Here is an 8,633-nt window from a genome sequence, read left to right as displayed (position 1 = left end):
ATGCACGATGAATTTGTGAATGTCAAGGAGATGGTCGCAGTGCAGGGTGGATGGTGGCGATTCCAGGGGGGCTTAACCCGCTGCGTTTGTTTAATGACCTCCGCGGCACCCCCTGCCCCCTGCCCCCTGCCCCTTGCCCCTGGCGGGACAGGTGCTGGCAGCTGCGCGGAGCTGGGCGCCTGCGCGTCTTTCCCGCGTGGATTGTCATGTCCAGAGCGCGGTTTTGAGCAGGTCCCAGCTTGCCCAGCACACCCGCCTCTGTGCGTGAGCTTCCGGCCGGCCCGCTAACCCGCTAACTCGTCCTGTTGGAGTTGGATGGGTTCGAGTTGGAGGGGAGTCCAGCTGTTCTAGGGGAGCTGACAGCTGTGGGACCACGCCCACCCGGGGCAGGGCGGAGCCGGACCCCCAGGGGTGCGGGCAGCCGGCTCTGCAACTTGACCTCATTGGGAAAGGCTTTCCGAAGGGGCCGAGGAAGAGCATGGGGGGCGGGGTGCTCAGAAAGGGCTCTGGGCACAGCTCGGTCTTGCTTCAAATTCCAGCTCTGCCATTTGAATGACTTGGAGCAAATTGATTAAACTCCGAGCCTCGGTTTCCTTATCTGTATAATGGGGGTAACCTCCAACCCCCCCCCCCGCAATTGCACCGGGAGGGTTAAATGGTTTGTCACATGGGAAGGTCTCCACACACAGAAAGACAAAGGTGACCCCGTTCGGGTGACCGGCGTTGAGGAGTGCCCTTGGCCAGCTGGTCGGCCGATGGCGGTTTCTCCTCAGGGCCTGGCCGTGCCGAAAACTCGCCAGCGACCCCGAGGCCTGCACTTTCCTCTGGGACTGCTGCCCGCGGTGTGATCGAGACCGCCCGCCCTCCTCAGAGGTACCCGCTGTGAGGAATCGGGGTAACCCAGCTCTAGGGCTCAAAATGCCAGACTCGCTCAGTGCAAACATGCTTAAGGAAACGCAGCCACCTTAAACATTTTTTCTTTTGCGTTCTTAAAGGCATAAACATCACCGTCGAGTCTGTCTGGTGCCTGCTGAAGGACACAGGGCGCGCGGGAAGGCAGCGGGGAGGCGGGATCCCCCAAATCGACAGAGCAGCTCCGCGTCCCCACTCTGCTGGGGGCCCAGCCCCCCGCCCCTCAGGCTGGGAGGTTTGGCAGGCCCATCCCCTCCTGGGTCCTGGCTCAGAGGTGAGGGCGGCCTGGCCAATGAGCGTATTCATCCCCTTGAGCTCAAAAATTGGTCCAGGGACCAGCATGTGACCTCACTGTGGCCAGCGATATTCCTTTCCTGCCATTCTGCTGTGGACATAGGCTCTGGAGGACACTGGGCTCCTGGAACCAGCCAAGCCTGAAGCCATGGACACTCGTATTACTTGAGTCCGTAAATCCCTTTTGACTTAGGTTTTTGTCATCATAAACTACAACACTGTTCGGAGCCCTTGGGTTCCGGACGGGAAGGACTCTCATGGCCACGTGTCGGCCAAATGTGATGATCTGACAAGCCGGTTGCTTCCGACTTGCTCCTGCGGGACAGGACCAGGCGCGGCCACATCCGGCCAGCACTGCTGTCGTCTCTCCGATTGGCACGCCCACAATCCCACCCCAGCCTGTCCTGCACCTCTGCGTAGCTCTGTAAACCCCGAGAAGCTCGTTAGCATGACTCCTAGCGCGGCCCGACATGCTCTTATCTTCCCACGGGAAGCTCTCCTAACCAAAGAGTAGGGAATAAATATAATTTGCAAGAGAAGTAAAAAATACTTAACAGTGTAACGCAGGCATACGTGGACAAGACAGAGAACCACGCAGAGGGGACAAGCCCACCCATTTTCCTGGCAATGACACGATCCTGTCCCTCCAGCCGGATCTCACCGAAGGCGGTGGATTAAGCCGTCATGATCCTAAGTGACATTAACACTACGACTAGTGAGAGTTTCACGGAATTTCAAAGTTTCATTGCGACCATCTATCTCCTCGATATTTACAAATCCGTCATGCATAATGAACTAACCCGAAGGGGAAATCTTTTATTAATTGCATAAACCGGAGAGCGTATATTAAAAATGAATAAATAAAACAAACAGGATTGCGTTTGCAGACCTCAAGCCCAGGTTTGAGCAAACGGGGACCACGAGGCACCCACAGGAGTCTAGATCGGTCTCGCAAGGCACTTCTCGTGAGACAGACGGGGCGGCCCGCGCTTTCGCCTGTCAATCCGTTTCTAGGAACTTACGCCGAGGAAGGAATCGTGCCCACGTGGAATGGTGCAGGAACATGGCTGTGGCTTTGTAACAGTGGAAAATGGTGAACGCCCTCAAACGTTTGGCAACGTGAAAACTGATTAAACGCATTATGGCATTTCCAACAGTGGGGTCGCTCACGTTATCATTGTCCTATAGAAAAACACTTACATCGCACAGAAAGGTGTTCATAATATATAATTAAGTGCACAGAGCAAATTAGAATAATATGTAGGATGTGAGGCCATTTTCAATAAATTATATATAGAATATGTATAGAGGAGAGACTGGAAAATGCACGAGAGTATTAGCAGTGGTTATCTCTGACGGGTAAGGGTAATGTTTTTCAATATTTGTACCTTCGAGTTTCTACCAGAAACACATAATTTGAAAAGTAATTTAACCCTCCCAAGGTCAGTATACAGGAAATACACTCTTCTGTATTTTTCCCCTACCACTTGACTTAAGTTATTTTGGCGAGCGGTAAATACGCATCGTAGTTCGTTTGGGCTTCTCCTCAATGAGGCTGCTCTGGATTGCAAGTAATAGATGTCTAGATGGCAGCACTTAAACAATCCGGTTTATCCTCTGAAAGAACGGGAAGTCTGGAGGCGGCACTTGTGGGTCTGACACCGTGGCTCAAGGATCTCGTCGGGAGCTCTCCCTCTGCTTTGCCGTCTGTAGTCGATGCTGGGCACTGTGGTGCCTCATGGTCAAAAGAGGCTGCCAGAGCCCTTCTGTCACACCTCTGCTCTACGAGATGCCAGGAAAGGGGGAGCATGGGAAAAAGGGCCCTTGGCATCGCTCGGCTGATCAAGGAGAGCAGTCTTCCCTTTACACCTCATTGGTCAGAACCGGGTCACATGCCTGTGATTGGCCGACATCTGTCAGGATTCACCCCCTACCCCCAGGGCTGGGAACATTGTCACCTGAACCGATTGAGGGCCTGGTGGGAAGGAAGATAAGGCTGCATAGAGCTTCTGGGGGGTCCTGGGTCGTGCCCGAGGCAATGGTGGGTGAAGGAGGAGGAGCCCTGGAGTCAGACGGCCTGGGGTCAAGTCTGATTCTGCTGCTTGCTGGCTAGCAGCACGACCTGGGAGGGTCACTTAACACTTGTGTCTGTTTCCTGCATCCTAAAACAAATGGGTGGTTGTGAGCAGTCAGTGAATTAAACCGTGCAAGCCCAAAAGGACCGAAAGCAGGTGTTTCGACAAAAACTCACACTTGTGTTTATAGCAGCACTGTTCGTAACAGCCGAAAGAGGGAACAAGCCAAGTCTCCAGTAGGAGGCGAATGGGCGAACCAACGCGCCCCATCCGCACAGCGGCCTGAGTCCACGAAGAAGAGCGAAGTACAGGTTCACATGACAACAAGGACGAACCTCGAAAACGCTAAATGCGAGGAGCCAGACACGGAAGACTGCGTAGTCCGTGACATGCCCAGAATAGGTAAATCCGTGGAGAAAGAAAGGAGGTCAGTGGTTGCCAGGGGCGGGGGTGGGGGATGGGCGGGGAGCAGCTGGGGACAGGGTTTCTGTTTGGGGTGAGGAAAATCTGGAGCCAGATAGTGGTGATGGCTGCCCAGTTTCGTGCCCGAACTAAATGCCACTGAGTCGTATACTTGAAAATGGTTAAAGCGGCAAATTTTATCACAATAAAAATTCGGGAAGGGCTTAGAGCAGAGCCCGTCTGGCCCGTGCTGCGTGCTGGTCTTTGTTCTGCTCCGGCAGGGTTTAAACGTGCCCCCAAATCCCACCCTCTGCCGTCCTCACCCCAGGCCGCTTTCCCACACCGCCCTCCACCCCCGGGGTATCCGACGGCTGCTGGGAGGCTATAGGGCCGCTGTCTGGGGCGCTTTCGGCTTACACACGCGGGGAAGCCATTCTCCGCGGGAGTCTTCCCACCTGGGGGGGACTCTCCCTGAAGGGGTCTCCAGCCCCTCCTGTTCTCAGTTTCCCCAGGGCTCAGCCCTTACTCTCTCTTCCAAGCCCGAGCTCCTCTCCTTCATTCAGCCACTCTTCATGGGACACGCCCCCGTGCCCAGCGCTGCCCTTCCGTCAACTCCCGCGAGCGAGACGTGCCGAGGCACCGCTGGAGACCGGCAGCGGTGAAGTTCACCTGCCTGCACACACGATGGCGAGCGGCGGCAGCAGCTCTGCTGAGCGGTTGAGGAGGGGACGGCGAGGCGGGGGGACAGGGGATGCCCGAGGCCTGGGGCTCACTTCTTTCTCCCTTCCGTCCGCCACCGGTCCAGGTGTCCAGGTGTGCCCCGAAATGGACCATTCTTGGTTTTCTAGGTACATGAGCTCCACTGCTGTCTCGAGGATCCCCACCCCCGCCCCCGCCCCCGCCGCCACTGTTCACGGGGCGGGGGGACCGCCATCCGAGCTGGTCTGTTCTGCTCCCTGGCGAGTAAGCCAGTGGCGGCTTCAGCTAAACAAGTCTATTTGCAGCGGAGAACAAAGTCGGTCTTTGCAAAGAACGTCTCGACTGGTGGGTCACGACGGGGGTCGCCGCCTGAGTGTCGAAACCATTGGGGGTGCAAGAGATAAAGCGGTCTTTTAAAGCCTCTGCGAGTTGGGGGAGGCGGGGAAATCTCTCTGCCTGGTCGCCCACTTGCGTCACCCCCCACCCCCATCCCCGCCCCTGCCCGGGCGGCGGTCTCCCTTCTGCGGCTCAGGCCGGGCTCGCAGTGCCAGCGACGGCCACGAGATGGCAGTGGCGCTCTACCTTGCAGCTCGGCGGGCGCGGGGCCGAGCGGCCGCAGAGGGTGCGGTGCGGTGCGGCGCGGCGGGCGGGCATCGCGGCCGTCGCGGCCGGGTGGGTGGGGTGTGGCCGCGCCTCGGCGAGGCCAGCGCTGAGCAGAGGGCCTCGGGCGGGGACGAGGCTGGCTCCTGGTTGAATCTGCCCCGCCACACTGACAGATCCTGGGGCACGACCGTTCCTGGCCTCAGTTTCCCCATCTGCACGCAGGGAGAGAGATTCTGGGTTTGCCGGGTGGGGAGATAGGGTGGGAGTGAGGAGACGGGTCTGCCCAGCCCCGGGGTCTCCTAGGTCGCTGCTGTCCTGAGCCGTATGACCAGGGAAGACGTCTTTCCCCGCTCAGAAGGACCCCAGAAATACCCCCATTAGTATAGACTCGGGGGCCTGGTTAATATGCAAAATATTCGTCCAGCCACAGGACAGGCTGACATGCTCACCTCTAGCCACACAGGAGTGCAGACAGCGTTCGGTGCTTGTCCGGACTCACACAGCAGGCCACGGACGAGCCACTCAGAGCCAGGGCCGTCTCCCTGGCCTCTGGTTCAGCCATCGCCAGCATCCTTGGTCCCGAGGGTGGGGAGCCTGTCTACCTCAGCCCCGCCACAGCGAGTTTTAGAAGGATAGGTGAACGGGGCCAGAGGGTTGGGGGTCTCTTAAGATGGCCTGGTCCTGGGAGGCCTCTCTGAGGGTTTGAGCTGAGATCTGAAGGGGGGGGGGTGTAGGAAGACCCCGGAAAGGTGTGCCAGGAAGAGGAAGCTTCCAGTGCAGAGGCACGGAAGTGGGGACATGAAGGCTGGCGTGGCTGCAGCGCCGGGAGCTGGGGGGTCGCGCAGGTGGGCAGGTGAGTGTGCCCACGCCCCAGCCCTGGGCCCACCCTGGGGAAGTGGGGTGCCTACGTGGCATGCGATGGGGTGGCCCCGAGTGGGCAGGAGGAAGGCAATCTGTCTGCCATCCCACCTGAGACTGTGTGACCCTTGGCTTGGGGACTCACTGGACTGGCTCACCCTTCCCCATGCACCCCTGCCAGAAAATGACTTCTCGTCTGTGGTCACAGACTCCCGGCCTCCCGGACCCGCTGCCTGGTCAGACACGTGGGGCACCTTGGCGTAAGCGGCCTCGGCCACTCCGGCTACCCAGGCCGCCCACTCCCCTGCCGCGGCCTCCCCCGGTGGTCGGCTGTGTGCGCGCTTCCTCCCTCTGCCACGGAGAAGTCCCGCGGGAGCACGCGCACCCACTCCGTTCAGCTTCTCTCTCACCCTCACCCCACCCGGGCCTGGCACACAGTAGGGGCTCATCTCCGCAAATATTCGTGAATGAGGGGGTGGGAAAGAAGAGGCGGCTGTGGTAGCCCCCGCAGATGGTCCCAGGAAAGGCCCGGCAGCGTCCGGGGGCTCATCCTCCCCGCTGGAAAGGTGGCCACAGAGAGGGAACAGAGGGCCCTTCCCAGGCCACGCCAGACCCAAGGACACCACCACCATCCAGACTGTTCTGTCGGCTCTTCCTGCACCCTAGACCTTGCCAGGGCGCCCAAAAGGGACTCGGCCCCAGCTGAGTTCCTTGAGGAGGAGCCTGTTAGCTGCGACAGGAAAGTCTCTTTGTGTTTCGCAATTAACCTGGGCTGCAGACTCTCCACCTGCCCCTAGCTCTTTCTTTCTTCTTTCATCTAAGAAGAGAGCGCCGCTTCTGCTAATGAGCTTGTCTGTACTAATGAGGCAGGTGCTCCCCCCCCACCATTCCCCTCACCAGCTGGGAGGGGCGGAGGACTGTTCTGATCTGAGCTCTGGGCCTGCAGAGGAAAACCAGATACATAATAATAATGGCCATAATGATGAGAATAATAATGTCGACCGCGGATCCCTCGAGACGAGCTCTCCCACTTCGTAGGTCAGGGGTTTTCCACGCGTGATCTGGGACACCAGTGGGTGCCCCGATGGCGCCCGCTTCTCGGATGGCTTGAGAGCTTGAATGACCCGTCCCCAGATTGCAGGACAAAAGAAAGAGTGGCAGAGCCAAGAGTCTGGGCCAAGACTCCAGATCGCAGAAGTCGTCCCCCGTCTGTGCCTCACTGACCGCTTCCCAAGAGTGTGACCCACTTTTTCATGGCGAACACAACCACTGGAGCCATTGGCTGTCATGATGGGGCCGGGCCAGGACCCCAGCCCAGCGTGCCCCCACGGCAGGCCCCCTGCTCTCCCAGCTGGGTGGGGCGACTTCCAAGGTATCTGAGGGCCGCGGGCGCGCCCCACGTGCACCCAGCACGAGCCATCCATTTTGCAGAGCCTGGGTCGCCTTGCCCTGGTTGGAGGTGGGCGGGTGGCGCGCCCAGGGAGATCCGGGACTTTTGATCCACCTCGGCTGAGACCCTGCCCTAGGCTGGGAGACTGACCGCCCAGGCCGCATCTCCGCCTCCGCCCCACCTGGCGCCGTCCCACCCGCTCAGGCCCGCGCCCCCTGCGCCCTGCGGCAAGTGGCGAGGCGCGTCCGGTCGCTCCAGCGCCAGTGCCCCCGGGCTCCCTGCTTCTCACCTGGGCAGCCATCTTCAGGACGCCGTGGGTCTGTGTTAGGGCCCCGGCCCGCGCCCGGCCCGCGCCCCCGCGGGAGCCGCCCCGTCCTAGTGCCGAGTGGAAACTCCTCAGGTACCCCGCCTCGGGGAGCCCAGCCCGGCCCCCCCTCCGTCAAGGCACCCCCAAATCCGTCTCCGGACCTCTTGTCTGCGCTCAGCCTCGCAGTCCCTGTCCCCCGCAGACACCTTCCCTCAAGACGTCGCGGCCCCATCCCCAGGCCCCTCCCCTGTCTGCTCAGCCCCCGACCTTGGGGGCGCCCAGCGCGACGCCCCGAGCGCGCCCGGGTCTATCTGCACTTTACCCTGCAGGTCGCCCCTCCGGCGGCCCCGGTCCCGCGCGCCCCCTCCCTGACCGCCCCGCGGTCTCCTCTGCGGCCAGGAGCCCCTCCCCGGGGACGCCGGGGAGTGGCACGTCCCGCTGCCCCGTCCCCGGCGGCGGCCCCGCCCCCGGGCTCCCCGCCCCTCGCTCCCCGCCCTCCCCTCCCCTCCCCCCGGCGCTCGCTCGCTCGCTCGCTCACTCTCTCGCTGGCTCGGGGGGCGGCCGGCAGCTGGCGCGGGCAGAGGCGGCGGCGGCGGCGGCTCGACCAGGATGGGACGGGCGCTGGGGCGCAGGAGCCGCGGCGGCGGCGGCGGCGGCGGCGGCAGCGGCGGCGGCCGCGCAACTCGGGCCAAGTGCGGGGCCGCCGGCGAGGGCGCGGGGCGCTGAGCTCGCGCCCCTCTCCCCTCCGCGCCCGGCCGAGCCCCAGAGAGCGCGCAGCGGCGCAGCCGAGAAGCGCCGCGCGCGCCGGCCGCCCGCGCCCGGGGAAGAGCGGCGCCCGCGGAGCGAGCCATGCCCGGCGCCCGGGCGTAGCCGCCGGGGCTGCTCCAGGGAGCCGCGGGCCGGGCCGGGCGCGCGACAGGAGCAGCCGCGCGCCGCGCCCACCGCGCGCCGAGCACCATGCCGCCCCCGGCCCGGGCGCCGCCGCTCGGGCTCCTGCTGGCGCTGACTGCGCTCCGGTGCCCAGGTAACGCGTCCCCGGGACCCCGTCTCCGACCGCTGCGCGCAAAGTTGGCTCCCGCACGCGGCGGCCACC

The sequence above is a fragment of the Rousettus aegyptiacus genome, unplaced genomic scaffold, assembly GCF_014176215.1.
Source record: "Rousettus aegyptiacus isolate mRouAeg1 unplaced genomic scaffold, mRouAeg1.p scaffold_m13_p_5, whole genome shotgun sequence".
NCBI lineage: Eukaryota > Metazoa > Chordata > Mammalia > Chiroptera > Pteropodidae > Rousettus > Rousettus aegyptiacus.
The sequence above is the reverse complement of the archived record's forward strand: the minus strand, read 5'-3'. Positions refer to the sequence as shown.